The sequence below is a fragment of the Orcinus orca genome, chromosome 20 (genome assembly GCF_937001465.1).
Source record: "Orcinus orca chromosome 20, mOrcOrc1.1, whole genome shotgun sequence".
Classification (NCBI taxonomy): domain Eukaryota; kingdom Metazoa; phylum Chordata; class Mammalia; order Artiodactyla; family Delphinidae; genus Orcinus; species Orcinus orca.
The window spans coordinates 488,142-507,992 of record NC_064578.1 but is presented as its reverse complement, the minus strand read 5'-3'; the positions used below and the strand labels follow the sequence as shown (position 1 = coordinate 507,992).

At 52.9% G+C, this 19,851-nt stretch overlaps 1 protein-coding gene across 6 annotated transcripts in view; it reads right to left on the bottom strand.

Annotated features, from left to right (window-relative positions):
- ANKRD11 (ankyrin repeat domain containing 11) overlaps positions 1-19,851 on the bottom strand; it is a 172,159-nt gene that overhangs the window by 87,137 nt on the left and 65,171 nt on the right. For all 6 annotated transcript variants that reach the window (XR_007474081.1, XM_033406237.2, XM_033406241.2 and 3 more), the window contains exon 2: positions 13,951-14,032. The gene's annotated coding sequence lies outside the window, so the exon portion shown is untranslated. The remainder of the gene's footprint in view (positions 1-13,950; positions 14,033-19,851) is intronic.

Sequence of the window (19,851 nt, the reverse complement as noted above, 5' to 3'; positions counted from 1 at the left end):
ATGGGCGTGCGGGAGAGACAGCTACTCCAGGCCCCTGCTCTATCACAGACCCCGCCAAGACCTCACCCACAAGACCCTTTAATCCGTGTGCCCCACTCCCTGGATCCCACCATGATCACCGTCAACTAGATGAGAAGAGAGAAAAGATGAACATATAAAAGTCTGAGCGTTTCTCTCAAAGAGGCACTGGCTTTCTGTCTGTCTCCCTGGTGGCAGCCGACGCCCAGGGCCGTGTGGTCCCACCTCAGGAGCACAGAGGAGACTGGAGCAGGGTGGAGGGCCTGGCCCGCCTGGTGGGCCTGTCTGTCCATTCAGCTCCACCGGAGACTCGTGGAGGCCAGCAGAGAGTGCCCGCCGGCTGCGGGACGCGGACACCGACACGCGGGGCCCATGCGCCCCGGGCTGGGGCATGACTGGGACTTGGTCCTTTTTGCTCGGCAAGAATAAGATGCACTATTCCAGATTTTATAGCAATCTTTTGTAGACCCTGACCCAGTACTATCCTCTGAATGTCAAGATGAAAAGGATCCAAAATCATGCCATTTACAGATGGGGAAATGAAGGCCTAGCGGTGAGGCCGCAGCACAGGGGTGAACAGACCGGGTCCAGGTCCAAGCAGCCCCCAAGCTGGCTACCAGAACCTCCGGGCGGGGCTCTGCTTCAGAACGTGGCTCAGGGCCCTGAGCGTCAATCCTACTGCTGAGTCCAGGGGCAGAGCTCACTCTCAAAAATGCAGGGTGTGGGTTGCGTGTGGAGAATTTGGCGGCATTCTGAAATAGCTACAGACCCCATGACACTCTATGTGTTCTAAGCCCAGGTTAAGAATTACTGGTCTTGTCTCTGAAAGGAAAATTAAGTGGTGTGGGCAAAGGCGCATTGGCTGGATGGGCACACAGACTTCCCAAGGAGCCCAGCGAGGGCCTTGCACCGCCTCTGGACTGGGGTGCGCACCCTCGGACCCCAGGAGACCACAGCCCGAGGCCATCCTTCTCCCTGCCGCCCATCACCAACTCCGCAGTGTCACCGCTGTGGGGATGGTTTCCACGCGAAGTGTTTCAGGTGCTCCCTGAACAGAAGGCTGCATCGTTCTGGAGCAACGTCCTGCACAGTCCAGGGCTCTCGGAACTGGGGGACAACACGGCACAAGCATCCGGGCGGCAACACCCCCTCTTCCAGGCAATTCACAGAGAGGTCAGAGGTCAGCAGCTGGCTTTGTTTACTGTCTACTTCCCATCAGAGAAGACCAGAGAGACAATTAAAAGTGATCCAAGATGCCCTTCAGTAGGTGAATGGATAAATAAACTGTGGGACATCCAGACGATGGACTATTATTCAGCGCTAAAAAAAAAAAGAGAAATGAGCTATCAAGCCATGAAAAGACACGGAGGCACCTTAAATGCACATTCCTACGTGAAAGGAGCCCATCTGAAAAGGCGGTACGAGCCCAACCACATGATATTCTGGAAAAGGCAAAACTGTGGAGACAGTGAAGAGATGGAAGGGTGAACAGGTGGAGGGAGAGGGTTTCAGGGCAGTGAGACGAGTCTGTGTGAGGCTGTGATGGCAGAGACGCATCATCACACACTCGTCCAAACCCACAGGACCGACAGCACCAAGAGGGAAGCAGAATGCAGACCGTGGACTCTGGGTGACACCGTGTCTGTGCAGGTTCACTGCTTTCAATAGATCAACCACTCCGCCGGGTTGGGTGGGTGGGGGTGGAGTGTATATGGGAAATCTCTGTACCCTGCTGCTTGATTCTGCTGTGAGCCTAAACCTGATCTAAAAAATAAAGTCTGCTTAATAAAAAAGGTGACTGAACTGCCACAAGCTCACCATGCTGGGCCGGGAGGCTCCCAGGAACAGAGCGCCTGGTTTATGTAACAAAGGCGGCCACATCAGGCTGGGCCGCCAACCTCCAGCCCAGTCTCCCACCTCCTGAGGCCCCTCCCACCTCACCTGCTCCCCACCCAGTCCCCAGGCTCCGCTCAGCAGGACCCCCTGCTGTGTGAGGGCAGACAGTGTGCAAGGGGACAAGGCCCCTTTTCCAGAAAACATGAAAATCATAACTTCATCAGGCACATTATATACACTGCTCTCTAGACTATGTAGTCACTAAAAGTCACAGTTTGAAGTTTCACGTCATTGGAAGTTAATGCTAGGTTTTAAAGTGCAGAACACGAAAGTTTATATACAATCTGATCCCTGTTTTGTGAAATGTAACATATTCACAATTTTTAATTTGTATGTTTATCTTTGAGGGATAGGATTACACATGATTTTTATTTTATTCTTTATATTTAACTTTATTTACTGGTAAGTGTTATTATCTAAATTGCGTCCCCCCCAAAAAACGTTATTTTGGGATCGTAACCCCCAAGTACCTCAGAATGCGGCCTTATCTGGAAACAGGGTCTTTGCGGATGTTGTCGGGATCATCAGGGTGGGTCCTCACCCAGTACGACTGGTGCCCTTATAAAAAGGGGAAATTTGGACACGGACACAGACACGCACACGTGAAGATGGAAGCAGAGAAGGGGGTGACGCTTCCACGAGCCACAGAACATCAGAGGCGCCAGCAAATGCGGCAGCTGGGAGAGGCCTGGGGCAGATTCTCCCTCGGCCCCGGCAGGGACCAGCCCGGCCGGCACCTCGGTCTCGGACTTCTGGCCTCCGGGGCTGTGGAGGAGTCTGTCTCTGTGGTCTGAGGCCCCCGCTCTGTGGGTTTGTTACGGCCGCCCCAGCAAACTGATACACTGAGTTTTGGTTAATGTGCACGAACTACTTGAATCATGGGAGCCCTAACTTTTCTCTAAGACACCGAATAGCGTAACTCTTAGAATAAAGAAAAGATTTCTACACTTCACTGCACTAAGAAACTACCCTTTCAACAAAAGAAAGCAACATCGTGTACAATTATGTTCGGTGACCTACACTTTACTTTAATCCGCTCTTTGTAGAAAAGGTAGGGGTTCTCTTGTTGACAGTAGTTTCCCTGCAACCTCAGAGTGCAACACAGCCCGAGAGCGAGGCTGCTGTCAACTGACAGGCAGGTGTGTGCAGGGGAGTGTGTCAGCTGTTTGGTGAAAAGACAGAGCTCATTACTGGGAGCAGTTCTGCTCCCGCGAACCCCAAGTCCTCCTTCTGCCCCAGACTCCACTCACCCCCAACCTCCCAACAGTAGCCAAAAACTTATTTGTTGTTTTAAACGCGTAACAACTGGGAACAGCCTGAGCAAACTCCAAAGGCCCCAGGCCCCAGCACGTGAGAAAGGAGCCTCGAGAGCTGAGATGAGGCCAAGGGCAGCCCAAACGGCGCCCCTGGAGAGGGATGGGAGCGGCGTCAGGGAAGGGGGAGGCCCACTGAGGGTCCTGCTCGCTCCCCACTAAACCCCCAGCAACTCTCAGCTGAGCCTCTGTGACTGGGCACCGGCCGAGAAGACCCCCAACGGCCGTGAACGGGCACCTGAAGGGGGGGACCTGCCCCTCAGGCCACGCGGATCCCTGCGCGGCACATGCTCAAGCGCCGTCATCCTCCCAGGTCAAGCACCTCGAGGCAGCCCCACGCTGAGAGGCGGAGCCCTCACCCCTTCCGCATCAGACCGCAGACAGGAAAAATGTCTGCCGGGTCAGCTCAGCCCACCACCTGGCCGGTCTCAGAGCTGTCCATCCTGCCATATCTAACGGCGCATGGCCTCCGGGACCGAGCATGCGCTCTGCCAGGCTGACCCCGTGCCCACGGGTGTGGTCCCTCCCCGCAGCCTCCCATGTAAACGTTAATAGTCATAAAACACTACGCTGTCCTCCTAGTGTCCTGCAGAAACCGCAGCCTCAGCTCGAAGGGTCTGGGTGACAGGGAAGCGAATGGCAGCAGCCCTGAGCCGCTGAACCTCAGTCCGGGGTGGTCACCACACCCTTCCCTGGGGAGCGCTTCCAGAGAACGAAAGCCAAGCCAGCGCCCCTCTCCCAACCTCGCGGGGCTGTCCTAGGACCCAAGACTCTGTGCAGCCCTATGCAGATGCACTCCTCAAAGCGCAGCCCACCAACAGCCGCCCTGTGCTCGCACCGCCAACGCCTGCCCACGGGCCCACTGGGAGGGGGAACCGAAGTCGTGAGCCACCGAGTGGAAACCACACACCATAAACACAGTTTGTTGTTTTAAATAAAACCGAAATCGAACTCCCAAAAAGAAACATCTCACGGTCTCTCCTCTCCACACACCAGCCCAGGGTCACGGTTAAGACCACAGCCCGAGGCCACTGTCACGGGCACGCCAGTGCCACACATACACCCCGCCGCACACAGTCCACCATAAACCCACACTCACTCACCCACCCACCACACACCCCCATACTCCCTGCAGCACAATCATGGTACGAGTGTAAAGTGGGGCCCAGGGAGTGCCATCGCCCGGAGGTGATACACCAGCACGCTACTTCATTCACTTCCTGCTCTCAGGCACGACCACCCACAGGTAGGCCTGGTGAGGCTGCTGGGAAAAACGCTCTCATTTAATACTTCTCTATGGCTATTTCTAAATGAGTTTCAGAGAAGTTCTTCCCGCCAGAACCTGTGCTCTCAAATAACTTTCACTAGCTTATGACAGGTGCCCTACTTAAGTAATAAGGGGAAGAGAAAATATTTTGTAGCACACACTTGCAAAACAGCCCTTGGCAGGAGCCTGTCCTCACACAGTGACTTTCCAAGCAGCTTCCCGAGTACAGACTTGATTACGTCCAAGGCCAGGCTGCCCTGAGTTCCTTATCAGGAAATGCACTACTGGAATTCCAGAGAGTCCTCAGGACCCACACAGAGCCCGCACCCAGGGCTCAAATTCCTCACATGATCTCCCAGGACTGCTCGACGCACACGATGCACCACAGTGAACCTCAACGGATCTCCAGCAAAACTTCAGCCAGACAATCACCAAGGTCCTGACCCCAGTCATGCACTTCGCTTCCCGTTTCCTGACTCTAAAGCACAGGACGGGTGAACGCTGTGAGCAGGACACCCTTCAAGACCAGGTGCTCTGGACTGCAGCTCCCGCGTGATGGGCTCCAGGCACACACGTTCATGCCCACTCTAAGCACCAAGCAGAACTGTCCCCAGGCTACACACACGTCACACTGGTACTCCTTGCAGGGAGGGGCCCCAGTCCAGAAGGCCCAGGCCGTAGGCACTTGCAGGTGGTCCTGGAGAAGTGAAGGTTCGCAGTGCCCAGAAGAAGCCGAGGGGCTAAGGTGCCACATGAGCCACGGTAAGAGGACAGCTGCAGAGACAGAGACAGATGCGCTCCGGCGCGGGGGGCCTGGGGGACAGAACAGACAAGGAGAGCAGGCGCGGAGTCCCCAGGCGGAGAGTCTGCCTGGATGGAGAAGAAGGACACAGCCTTCCTTGAAGACAGGCCTCCACGTCTCTCGGAGCTCCCCGGGAGACCAGCAAGCCTGCCCGCCAGCCACAGCCCCACTCCTGCCCCAACCCCAAGGGCGGCAGTGTCCACCTCGCCAGCGTCTGGGCCACCGGGCAGCACGAGAGTACCAAGCCCATATCCTTTGTGCATACTACACAACTCCATCTTCCGCCGAGCTGACGACTTATCAGGTCACAAACGAGGGCACCAACAGCAGCCTGGGAGTTGTGGCTGCCCTTTCCCGGCCACCCCAGCAGGGTTCCCTGGCACTGCCCCACTGCCAAGGCGCCGGGCCTCACACACTGGTGGCCAAGCAGCCCCGAGTGGTCACCAGCTGGCAAGCCTCTACTGGCCACCTCCTCCGGGGGATGCAGGCCCCACGACCCCTCTGAGGCCACTACCCTCGGGACACAGACCACAGTTCACTTAAGTCTCAGGAAAAAGTGTGAAAGGGTCGAGAGTGAACAGAACAGCAACTTCTTCCTTGGACAAGAAAAGGACAAGGATGGCAGGTGCGAGGAATCTAGAAAACAGGCTCTGCTGTCGACCCAGAGCAGTGGACCCAGTCCTGTCTGTACTGTGCCCAGGCCTCGCCCTGCACCCGGCACAGTTCAAGCACATGCCCTCTGCCCCGGAGCCAAGCACTGGGTGATGGCCAGAGGCGCCCCCCCCACCCCCCACACGCCAGTGCCACACACACACCCCGCCGCACACAGTCCACCATAAACCCACACTCACTCACCCACCCACCACACACCCCCATACTCCCTGCAGCACAATCATGGTACGAGTGTAAAGTGGGGCCCAGGGAGTGCCATCGCCCGGAGGTGATACACCAGCATGCTACTTCATTCACTTCCTGCCCCTTTCCTCAAGTCAGACGCCAGCACAGGGATCTCCTGCCTTAGTGTAAGAAGGACCCCAGGACGTACTCAGTCTGCCGCTGATCAGCTATGGAACCTGGAAAACCCTACTATCCAACGTCTTCGACGCCTAGAATCTTTTAATAAAAATGTGGAAAATGCCACCTACTTTCTTGCGTTTCGTAGGGGAAGAAAAAGAATGTAAGTGAAAGCATGTGGAGAGCCCGTGCCTCTCGTGCCTCCCACAGACCTTCAGCGTTCCTGGAAGATGCAACCCAGCAGCCAGTTCCCGAGTGGGATCCCTTCCTCGTGGCCCGGGGCAGCGTGGGCCCCAGGGCTTGCCAGCAGGAAGGCAGGGAAGGCAGTGCACACTCACCTCCCGTCTCAGCCCCGTGCCCACTCCCTGCTTCTGTCCACGCAGAGGCCCTGGAGCGGAAGCCCGGAGCACAGGGGAGGAAGGGAGGGAACAAGAATGGGGTCTTGGGGAATCGCATGACACTTACCGTTTCTGATTTTGTGGACCTTTTGTGAATGGGTAGTTTGCTTATTGGAAGAAAGAAGCCCCGGGGCCCTCATCCACCTCAGAGGGCGTTGTCATACGTGAAGACAGGGGCCCCCCAGAGACCCTCTGCACAGAGACCTAGAAGAGCAGCCATCACTAGATGAAGAATGCCTGAGAGACGTCCTGTGAGGCAGGGTAAAAAGAAGAGGCTCAAACACAAAGAAAAGGGATTTTTAAAGAAAAGTGAGGTGTTAGCTTAAGGAGGTTAGATGAGCTTACACACCTGATTATAGCTTTTCCCATAAAAAATGCTCAAAAGAGGGGGCTTCCCTGGTGGCGCAGTGGTTGAGAGTCTGCCTGCCGATGCAGGGAACACGGGTTCGTGACCCGGTTCGGAAAGATCCCATATGTCGCGGAGCAGCTGGGCCCGTGAGCCATGGCCGCTGAGCCTGCGCGTCCGGAGCCTGTGGTCCGCAACGGGAGAAGCCACGACAGTGAGAGGCACGCGTAACGCAAAAACAAAGAAACAAACAAACAAACAAAAAAAAAAAAAAAAATGCTCAAAAGAGGGTTGAGCATTCCCAGCTGTACCACCCCAGGTTTGGCTGCAAACCTTTGTCCTACCCCCGACCCATCTATCTCCATGGGCCTCAAGCCCAAAGACTGTATCTGGGATGCTAGTGTGAGACTGGGCTGCAATAAAGCCCAAGTCCAGAGGCTCCAGCACCCAACTCACACACACTCTGCCAGAGACCCCCTCCCCCAAACACGGGGGCGGGGCCTCACCATCCGACTTCTGCAGCCCGTGCGGCTCCTCCATAAGTCACCACTCTGCCCAAGATGAAAATACACGGGGGTGGAGGGCACGGGGGCAGGGGGCGGGGGCGGGTGAGCTAGATGGTAAACTTTTCAAAAGAACAGGAAAATTCAAAATCTAAAAAAAATCCTTGTTCAAAAAATTAACAAGCACAGGGACTTCCTTGGTGGTGCAGCGGTTAAGAATCCACCTGGCAAAAGCAGGGGACACGGGTTCGAGCCCTGCTCCAGGAAGATCCCACATGCCGCAGAGCAACTAAGCCCGTGAGCCATGGCCGCTGAGCCTGCGCTCTACAGCCCGCGAGTCACAACTACTGAGCTCGTGCGCTCTAGAGCCCGTGCTCTGCCGCAACAAGAGAAGCCACCACAATGAGAAGCCCGCGCACCGCAACGAAGAGTAGCCCCCGCTCGCCGCAACTAGAGAAAGCCCACGCGCAGCAACGAAGACCCAACGCAGCCAAATAAATTAATTTTTTAAAAAACCACAAGAACAAATTTTCAACAGAGGTCGACCACAACCAGGAGATGGAGAAAAAGAAGACGTGTGAAGGGTGTGCTAGGATCAGAAGGTGGGGCCACAAGCCAGATGCAGATGCGCTGCCCACGCAGTTCCAGGCCCCACCCCCTTCAGGGCCCCACCCCCACAAACACCCAGGATCCAGACAGCGGCCCTGGAGGCCCTGGTCTTCACGTGTGACAACGCCCTCTGAGGTGGATGAGGGCCCCGGGGCTTCTTTCTTCCAATAAGCAAACTACCCATCCACAAAAGGTCCACAAAGTCAGAAACAGTAAGTGTCATGCGATTCCCCAAGACCCCATTCTTGTTCCCTCCTTTCCTCCCCTGTGTTCCGGGCTCCCGCCCCAGGGCCTCTGCGTGGACAGAAGCAGGGAGTGGGCACGGGGCTGAGACGGGAGGTGAGTGTGCACTGCCTTCCCTGCCTTCCTGCCGGCAAGCCCTGGGGCCCACGCTGCCCCGGGCCACGGCCCGTGTACACATCCAGGGCCATGGGAGCAGACTCTGCCCTGCCCTGGGCAGGGACCAGACTGCTGCTCTGCTCCCCTTTCAAACTAACTACCCTGGCCAGCCCTCAGCTCCATCTGCAGGGTTCCCCACACAGCTTGGAAGAGTCTCAGTGGCAACCACGAGATGGTGCAGACGACCCTGCCGGACCAAACGCCGCATCCTCACTCTCAGAACACAGTACACTGCAAACCTCACCGGAAACCTCACTATCACCCTTCTTTTTTTGGCACTAAGAATACCCAAATCCCTATTCCCAACGGGCAACACAAATAATGATCAAGGTACATATTCTATGATATACACACAGTACTATATATAAAAGAGATAACTAATAAGGACCTACCGTATAGCACCAGGAGCTCTACTCAGTACTCTGTAATGACCTATACGGAAATAGAATCTAAAAAAGAATGGATATGTATATGTATAACTGATTCACTCTGCTGTACAGCAGAAACTAACACAACATTGTAAATCAACTATACTCCAATACAAATTAATTTTAAAAAAAAGGTACCTAACCTAGAGTGCACAAGGCCAAGCCATGAAGGCGCCTCCCCAATTCTGTCCTGGTCGACCCCACAGAACAGCCCACCTGCCCACAGCCCTGCATCGCCTTTCCCCTGCCTTCTTCTTCCCCCCACCAAGATCCAAGTGGGCTGCACAGGAACCCCCCCCCCCCCGCAGCAAACATCCGTAACTGCACAGAGCCCTCGTCCCCTGAGGCCCAGCAAGGAGCAGCAGGAGGGAAGGTGGGATTTCAGGTTGGTCCAGCAGTCAAGTTCAGCTCAGTTTTAACAACCTGTGGAGCTCTACTCTGAGCCAGATACAGGCAAATCTCTTCACCCTCAAATATAAAACTTGGAGGAAATCCCTTTAGCCAGCTTTTAAAATTTGAAGGTATTAAAAGTAAAATGGGGATGGGCTTCCCTGGTGGCACAGTCGTTAAGAATCCGCCTGCCAATAGAGGGGACATGGGTTCGAGCCCTGGTCCGGGAAGATCCGCGGAGCATGCCGCGGAGCAACTAAGATCCACATGCCGCGGAGCAACTAAGCCCATGCGCCACACCTACTGAGCCTGCGCTCTAGAGCCCATGAGCCACAACTACTGAAGCCCGTGTGCCTAGAGCCTGTGCTCTGCAACAAGAGAAGCCACCGCAATGAGAAGCCCACGCACTGCAACGAAGAGTAGTCCCCGCTCGCCGCAACTACAGAAAAGCCCTTGTGCAGCAATGAAGACCCAACGCAGCCAAAAATGAATAAACAAATAAATAAATATTTAAAAAAATAAAATGGGGGGTTCCCTGGTGGTCTAGTGGTTAGGATTCGGCACTTTCACTGCCGTGGCCCAGGTTCAAGCCCTGGTCCAGGAACTGAGATTCTGCAAGCCTTCGCGGTACAAGCAGAAAAATAAAAACATAAAAAATAAGTTAAAAAAAATAAAATGAACACTGGCTCCATGAGAATCCCTGTAGCTAACGATGGAGGGAAAACAATGGCAATATTATAGGCAACAAATGAGGTGCTACAAACAGCCGACAAACCCTTGCAGTCGCAAGCAGAATCTCCACATGCCTTCCTGCCCAGCACAGCTGAGGCACCAGAGCCCAGAGGCCAGTTCAGCTAGAAACGTCCAGAGGGAAAGGAGCTGGGGCACAGCCTGGGCTCAGACCGTCCCTTCTGCTCTGCCCTGCCTATTTTCCAAACCCTGTTCTTGGGCATGTGCACTCTCCAGGCAACTCCCATGTCCTGGAATAAAAGGACCCAAGTCCTACTGACCAACAAGGGCTGTGGTGGGGAGAGCGAGAGCCTTCTGGGGAGGTGTGTGAACACAACTGCCAGTTTTTATATGAACAAAAAGCATGCATTTAATGAAATCTAATTTAAATGACATCTAATATTCCATACTTTGTATGTATTTTAAGGGAGCCTAGACAATGAATATTCCCCAGAACTCTAAAATTACAATAAAAATTTACTATACTCAAAAATCCGGAATACATAAGTTTTATTGGTGTAATTAGCTAGACATATTTCTTAGAGAAAGAAGCAAAAGTGTGCTTTGTTACCTATTTTTAAATCCTGACAAATATCCTTGTTAAAAAGGCAAACGTATCATTAGCATTAGTATCTACAAGCTTCTTACCACCTGCAAATCCAACCCAGCCTTCCGCCCTGCAGCCAAGGCACAAGACGGTAGCCCCCCCAGCCACGTGTGCTGTGACTGTGAAGTGCCACAGTCACTAGTGGCCACCACTAGCTGGGCGGTGGCAGGGTCAGCAAATCGCCACTCCTGCCATGTGAGGGGCACAGAGAGACCTACCCAGAAGAGCTGCATCACCAGACGGCAACACATTCCCCATCACGAGGGGCCCCAGGCACAGGACGCCCTCCCCCACGTCCCCAGCCCGCATCCGGACAGCAGGTGGAGGGGGACTTGGTTCTGCCGCTGACAAGACCTGCAGTTCTCGCGCTCACAGCTCCACAGTGAGCACAGCCTGCTCCGGGCGCCAGGATGCCACAGACAGGGCGTGTCACTGCTCTGCACACCCCAGCAAGTCAAAAGTGATCACTCTGCAGTAACTGTAATGTAACATTTAAATCTGCGCATCACTATACTGTAACTTACTACGTAAGTTTTATATACTACACATCAACTGTACTTCAATTTTAGAAAGTGATCACTTTTCTATTTTTTATGGAGGTGTTCAATTAGAAACATAAACCATTAGATCCAAGCCTCCATTCAAATAGACACACTGCCTTTATTACTCTAACAGCCACTTCCAGAAGCCACTCTGTTTTTGGAAACATCACTCAGAACTCCTGTCCATAGGAAGCTACGGTACCACCCTGCGCTGCCCTGGGGTCCCTGCTGCTGACAACCCTCGGCGGCAGCAGCCACACCCGCACCGAACCCTGGCGGAACGCGTGCCATCGAGAGCCATTTAAGGCTCACCTCTGCCCCGACCCTTGCGCTTTACCAAGAAAGATGTTAACACAGCGAGAATTACACCAGCCATCAGGTGAAACTAGTGTTTTATGCTCGAGAAAGGAAAGCAAAGAATAAATCTAACTATTTTAAAGCTTCTATTTTCATTGAGCTTTACCTCCATAAACAGGGTCACTTAAGCTCTCGGGAAATCTTTCGGATGAGTATGGCCATCACCGCCTCACAGGGCAGGGGAGCCGAGGCCCAGCAGGACCTGGGCCCACGTCCAGAGCTGGCATCGGCCCGCCCCCTCCCGGACCTTGGAGCCACAACCACACCTGGATCACCTTAGGGCAGGGCCGAGAGCACAGCAGTGTGCACTGAAGGATATTTAACAAGCCCACCTCTGTCAGAAACAGTGATCTCAGATGTGATCTAAATGCTTCATATTCTACCTTACGTGGTCAAAATGAAAATTAAAAGTAATGAATGGGGCTTCCCTGGTGGCGCAGTGGTTGAGAGCCCGCCTGCCTATGCAGGGGACACGGGTTCATGCCCCAGTCCGGGAAGATCCCACATGCCGCAGAGCGGCTGGGCCTGTGAGCCATGGCCGCTGAGCCTGCGCGTCCAGAGCCTGTGCTCCGCAACGGGAGAGGCCACAATAGTGAGAGGCCCACGTACCGCAAAAAAAATAAAATAAAATAATGAATGATATAAATAACAATGAACAATTATTAGAGAGCCTGCAAAATTATTCTGTTTTTATATTTGTGCCTTCTGATGCCAGGAAAGGTCATGGATCGTAGACCCCGGCACCTGTGCCCACACACGCAGGCCCCGGACCCGGGAGGGGCCCCCCTGGTGATCAGTCAAAGTAGCACCTTTATCTCTATTCCTTCCATACACTGTGGATTTTTTAAAGACAATTACAGTCAATATTAACTGAATATTTATGGTTCACAAAAGTGATAAACGGCATTAGACACCGTGGATTACTGCCATGGGACTTACCGTCAAACAGCCAGCCCTTCACGTGTCAGGAAACTTTGCCAACGTTAACACACCTACTGCTCACAATCCACCAGAACAACTGGGCCAGCCCCAGACCTCTCAGCAGAGCTGCTGATAACTTGTTTCCTTTTAAGCAGCGATCACCAAATGCTTGTTAATAACCTAATTTAAGCAGCATTTTTTTTCCTCGTTATAAATTAAGGCCAATGTTATCATTTCCAAACAAAGGCCAGGCTCAAGCCTGCAGTGTGGGTGGGCCTGGCTGCCCCTCCACGCCCAGCTCACCCCCTGCTGGGCTGAGTCTCTCAATGGCTGCCCCACAGCCCGTGACAGCCAAGCTGAACGCATGGGCTCATCCTGGAAGACGGCCGTGGGAGCGCTCCCAGCATGCTACGGGGCCCACCACGGCCCCTCACCACCACACCCCACTGGCCAGGCTGGCTTCTTTCTAATCCCAGACCACCCTGCAGACTAAGATCTTTCCATCATACCTCACCCCCATTTCCAAGGAAACACTTCCTCAAGTCAAAGAGTCCAGCCAGGTGCATTTCAAAGTGGCCGGATACAATGACGGCTGAGATAGAGGAGGGGGTCTGTGAGATTAAGTAGCAGGAAAGGTTTCTTTCCTGTCTGCTAGAAACAACACAAAATAGAAGATACACTTTGGCACTGTTCGCTTTAAAACACTAATACCTGGCCACGGTAGGAAACATGCAAAGGAGCCAAGAGTTTTCTTTCCAACGTGTCCCAGGGGAGGAGGGCTCTGTCCTAGAGCAACGAGTGCCAGTCGGGCCCCAGGCTGCAGGAGGGCAGCTGCCCCTCCGGGCACAGCTGTGCTAGGAATTCCCAGCGGGACGCAAGGCTCAGGGCAAACGAGCCAGGAGCCCACTCCACACCCACACACGCTGGCCTCGGACTTCAGGAAAACCACGTGTGGCTACCAGCTGGCCCACACACGGGACACAGAGCAGAGCACAGCCAGGCAGCCTGCCTCCCCAGAGGAGGAGGGGCAGTTCTCAGATGGTGTGTGTGCAACACGCCCAGAGCACAAAACAGGCACCGCAAGCAGGTGCTGCAGGCTCCAGACCACTCGGGGACAGAGGCAGTAAGACGACAGAGTTGACAAGAAACCAACTTCTTTCACAGGCCAGGCTGCCAACCTGTCTTAATTTGTCCACAGAACGCCTCTCGCTGGGACACCTCGCAGCTCACCACCGCCCTGAAGCACCCTCAGTTAAGTGAGATCCAGGACAAAACCCAGAACACTTAGCCAAAGCTCTATCAAGCTCAAGAAAACCAATGTGAAGACTTAAGAAATATTTTGCTACTTCTTTTTACAAACCAATGAAAATAACACAAACTGATGAGAGAGGCAATACAATAAAATATTTACCGAGTCCATCGCTAAAAGCCGAGGTTGATGACTGTAAATTAAATCCAACAGAGGCGTGTCCCAGAGCAGCACTGAGGGTATTCTGAAAGAAGAGTAAAGTTAGCTCATGTAAATAATAATTTCTACTCAGTTCATTTTATAATGTCAGTCTCTCTCCATTTGGACCACACTACAACCTTCCTTTACTTCACGGAACTCCAGACAAGCAAGAGGTTTTTAGGATGTCTGGCTGGCTGGTTTGGGCTATAAAGGGAGAGGACACCAGGAGAGGCACTCACACCTGGTGGTTTGTGGGAGGACGCTACCCAGGTGGAAGTCTCTGTTCTTGATCATGGTTCCTGGACGGCCGTGCCCAGAAAGGCCCAGTTAAGGAAAGAACACTCCGATGGGCCGGTCATTCTCCCCAGAGAAGGGGCTTGAGGACTGGGGCCCTGGAAGGGCCGTCCACAGACTTTCACCTTACTTGGAGTTTGACAGTAAACCTTTGTCGAAGTTATGCATTTGCGTCTTCTACGGACCCCCGTCACACTCAGAGTAAAATGTGAACTCTCCTGTTGGCTCACAAAGCCCCGACGGCTGGCCCGTCCGCCTCGCTCCGCCTGGAGGCCCTCTCCCAGCCTCAAGCTGTGCTCCTGCGGCGCCCAGATGGGCTTGGTCCCGGCCACCCTGTATCCTCTCCACTCCTCTCTCTATCCACCTAGGGATCCATCCTCAAAGGCAAAGGACCATAACTCAGACCACATAAGCTTCCCGGGATCCCAGGTCGGAGACATGCCCCCAGCGTCCACGGCAGGAGAAACCAGAGGTTTGGGGCGGCCCCACAAGGGCTGGCACACTTCGTCAACATGACTAAGAGATATCGTCTGGGGGTGGCAGCACACAGGGGCCTCGTGGGCAGGCCCGCCATGGGCAAACAACCCCGTTACTCATGAGTAAGCTGCAGCTACACGTATCAACATCAGCAAATCTCAAAAACCGTAACAGTGAGTGAGAAAAGGTCTCAGAGGAATATATTGAATGTATGTGTCTTTCAAAAGTACGTGAAACTTAATATATTCGATTTACTATGTATACAGTAAAAATCAATGAAAAGGGACTTCCCTGGTGGCGCAGTGGTTCAGAATCCGCCTGCCAACGCAGGGGACACGGGTTCGAGCCCTGGTCCGGGAAGATCCCACATGCCGCAGAGCAACTAAGCCCATGTGCCACAGCTACTGAGCCTGTGCTCTAGAGCCCGCGAGCCACAACTACTGAGCCCGCGAGCCACAACTACTGAAGCCCGCGAGCTAAAGCCCGTGCTCTGCAGCGAGAAGCCACCGCAATGAGAAGCCTGTGCACCACAACGAAGAGCAGTCCCCGCTCGCTGCAACCAGAGGAAGCCCGCGTACAGCAACGAAGACACAATGCGGCCAAAAATAAATAAAACTAAATCTTAAAAAAAAAAATCAATGAAAAGCAAATAATCATAAACTATAAATTTCAAAATAACGGTTCCTCTTGGAAGTCGGGGTGGGGTGGATAGCAACCAGGAAGCACACCCGAAGTCTAAGCAGTACTGCTCAAGCTAGGCAGGCCAGGGCCCAGGGCCCGGAGAGCTGGTTCTCACGTTTACACCGTGAGTCTTCCCCGGGTCCAGCAGCGACCTCGCCCCCTCTGCTGCCCTGACAAGGACCGGAGAGGAAGATGAGAGGACCATGCCCGCTCCTGGGACTGTGTAACTGGGCACCCTTCCATTTTGTCATTAATTGAAATAATTTATTTCCATCATTCAAAACTAGGAGTTTAAAGGTACAGAGACAACTAAAAACATCTTTTCATCCATCAAATATTTTTACATCAAAATGTAGCAATTTCAACTCTTTGAAAGTAAACCCAAAGTACAGTATCAAAAGAAAAGCAAATGGCACAATATACAATCTTCCAAAATCATTATAAAAAGAAGAGCTTTTATTGCAAAGCGTCTCCAAAGACCTCCATGTCCGAAATCAATCAACCAATCAAGCAAGCCTGCGGCCTGGCCATGTGAACACAGTGACGCTGCAGGGTCCTGAAGAGAACTGAGATCCCAAGAACAAAACAACCAGCATTATTCCATTCACACCTATTGTTCCACAATCCCATCAAGCTCGCTCCCACCTCCGAACGCACCAGCCGTGCAGCATCAGGACCGGACACGCACAGGCACACAGGAGACAAGCACAGCTGCCGGGACACAGTGCTTAGGGAGAGCAGATTTCCAAGGTCTGCACTAGGTTTCCAAAAGATCTCAGTGGTTTCCTGACCTGTGCTTACAGATGTGTATGTGTGTTTTGCAAAGATGGGTTTAGATTTTTCTGTCCTTATGTTGCTGGTACAGGACTTTTTGAAGCTGACATTATTAACCTCAAGGACTAGAAAAGCAGCTTCCAATCACCACACCTTGGTTTTACTGAAAAGCAACAACTCACTAAGCTTTTCAATTTTCCTATAAAGGCAGTGACGGAACAACGCAGAGTTTATGATGAATGTCTACACTCGCAATGCAACAAACAATACAACTACTATTCAGTTTTGAAGGAAACTTGAGTTTCTCAAACCCAGCACAACTTACCACCTGGAGCCACATCATCCTGTGCTGTCCTGGGCACCGCAGGGTGCTGAGTATCCCGGCCTCTACCCACTGCATGCCGGGAGCACCTCCCCAAGCTGTGACAGCTAGAACATCTCCAGACACTGTCCCAAGTCCCCTGAAGGGCAAAATCACATGGGTAGAGAACCAGTGCTCTACTGGGCCCAAGTTAAGTGACGTTAAAAAATAATATATTTTCAAGTTGTCTGAGGTCATGCAGGGAATTAAAAGCCAGTTGGAAACAAAATCCAGGGCTTCTAAATTCTAGTCTAAAGGTCTTTTCATTTTAAGAGAAAATACTTAGTAATTGACTCAATTATTCCTAGAAGACAACACAAATTAAGAGCCTCTAAAATACTTATACCTTGTGACAGAGTAATCCCATTTCTGGGGAATGCACATTGAAGAAATACCCTAAAAATATGAAAAACGCTTCGTGTTGCACACACGTTCACATCAGAACCAACACACAACTATAATCAAGCCACATATTCACAAGGAAACACAGCAGACTACACTTTACTGTCAGAACGACAGCATTCAAAGAGCACGTTCCCAGCCCAGAAGTAGAGACCAGTGGGGACAGAGTGCAGACGCAGACCCTGGCAACATGAAGCCAGTGTCAACCACAGCTAAGCCCATGCGCCACAACTACTGAGCCTGCGCTCTAGAGCCCACGAGCCACAACTACTGAGCCCACGTGCCACAACTACTGAAGCCCGTGCGCCTAGAGCCCGTGCTCCGCAACAAGAGAAGCCACTGCAATGAGAAGCCCACACACCGCAATGAAGATTAGCCCCGGTGCAGCAACGAAGACCCAACGCAGCCAAAAATAAATTAATTAAATAAATAAATTTATTTTTAAAAAGACCCAATGCCGCCCAATTAATTAATTAATTAATTTTTCAAAGGCCTGTGACTGCTAATCGCAGTTTCCGTTCAGCATGAGATGAGCACTAGACAGTTGTAATCAGTCCCACGGAAAGCACGGTCCCCTCAGCTGGCCCACACTCTGGGTTTTAAAGCACCGAGCACCACCCTGGCCTCCTTGACCGCCCTCCTGTGCGGCCTTTCCAGAGGCCCCAGATCCCAGGAGCCCCAAGTAGCCAAAGCCTGGTCTTGCTGCACTGGCCTCAGCCGGAGGTCTGAAGACACAGACCAGTTCTCCAAGCCCAAGCTCCCAGGGACCACAACGCTCCCTGGCAGAAGCTGGAGTGTGGATGCGAGTGACAGCGGAGCCCCGTGTGGGCAGATGCTCCACACACACCGTGGACAGAACCAGCGCCAGGACACCAAGGTGCTGGAGGGTGGTCATACCCACAGGGCGGTGGGGCTGAGTGCATGTCTGCCTTCCCTTCCCTGCTCCCCAGAGACAGCAGCCGCGGGCTCCTGTGGTAACGCTCCAGGTCAAGGGGCACGGGGCTGGGTGCGGGCGGCCAGCACAGAGCTCAGCCTTCCAGAGCAGGAACTTCTTCCGTAGTTCAGACAATGGCACGGAGGAGGCAGGATGTGTCTTGAGGTCTGTGCACAGACCAGCTAGGTCCACACATCCACACACCCAGCAGAGCGCAGGGCGCCTCTGGGTACTGGACTGCGTTGTCAGAGACCGCCATTTTGGTACGTCAGAAATGGTCCAGTAGCCTCCACAGAATGTTCATAGCAGTTTTATTCATAATTCCCCAAAACTGGAATTAGCACAGATGTCCTGCAACAGGTGAATGGTAAACAAACTGTGGTCTGCGGGGAACAACACTCAGAAACACAAAGGAAAGAAAGTTGTTACCAGTGTGGCAACAACTCTGATGGATCTCAAGGGGCTTGTACTGAGCCAACCCCAAAAAGTTACATTCATGATTCCATTCCCATGACGTTCTCAGAGACAAAATTTTAGAAATCGAGGACAGATTGGTGGTTGCCAGGGTTAAGGACAAGGGTGAGGCGATGAAGCAGAAGGGAAGTGGGTGTGATTATGAAAAAGCAAACAGGAGAGTCTCTGGTGGGGATAGTGGATACAGGGACCTAGATGTGATGGAGATGCACAGAACTGCGCGCGCACACGGTACAAGGAAGGCCCACCTGAATAAGATTAAGATTCATCGGCTGTATCCATGTCAATACTCCGGTTGTGATATTATACTACAATCTGACAAAATGTTCCCATCGCAAGAAACTAGGCAAAGTAGCCAAGGGGTCTCTCTGTATTATTTCTTACAACTGCATGTGAATCTACAATGATCTCGATTTTAAGAAAAGTCTCATATTAACAATTTCATATTGTTTGGCCTAACCTCATCTCTGAGGCCCTGTGAAGGTGCACAGCCTCACCAAGGTCACCCCGAATGGGGGGCCAGGTCTCAGACCCAGGCTGACTCCAGAGCCCACACTCAACCACCACCTCCCTGAAACTGGAAACGGAGAACACGTGTCCCTGCTGTTCTCACTGAAGCTTTAAAAACCCCCTTAAGGACTTCCCTGGTGGTGCAGTGGTTACGAATCCACCTACCAATGCAGGGGACACGGGTTCGAGCCCCAGTCCGGGAAGATCCCACATGCCATGGAGCAACTAAGCCCGTGAGCCATGGCCGCTGAGCCTGCGCTCCAGAGCCCGCGAGCCACAACTACTGAAGCCCGCGTGCCACAACTACTGAAGCCCTGGCGCCTAGAGCCCGTGCTCTGCAACAAGAGAAGCCACCGCAATGAGAAGCCCGCACACCGCAACGAAGAGCAGCCCCCGCTCGCCGCAACTAGAGAAAGCCCGCGCACAGCAATGAAGACCCAACACAGCCAAAAACAAAAAAACGTTAATTAAAAACAAAACAGAAATAAACCTTAAAATGTAACCAAGAGGACTGAGGGCACTGTTTGAAGAACGCAGAGGCAGCCGGGCCTCAGTCACAGAAGGACAGGACAGACTGAGCTCTATCTGCAGAGTTACAAAGCCTCCCCACCCCGGCCCGCCACCGTGCCCAGAGCCCAGAGCTCAAAGAAAGCCTCACTCTGCCGGGGGGCGGGAGGGGGGGCTGATTTTTGGTGTTGTTTTAGGATGGGTGCTATCTGTCACTGCTTCCTTGGCTAGATTGGAGAGAAGGCTCAAGGGAACAAGGGGGGCGGGGGGGCGCGGGGCATAGCTGAGGCAGGTGGGGAAGGAGCTGGAGGGGAAACGAACGCCCCATGTACAACTTCTCTCTTCAACTCAGATGCTTCTTTTCCCCAGAGGACAAAGCAAGCAGGAAACAGAAAATTAATGCTTCCAGACAATTCGCCTTTTGCCCCTGAACGGAAGAAAGCGCAGA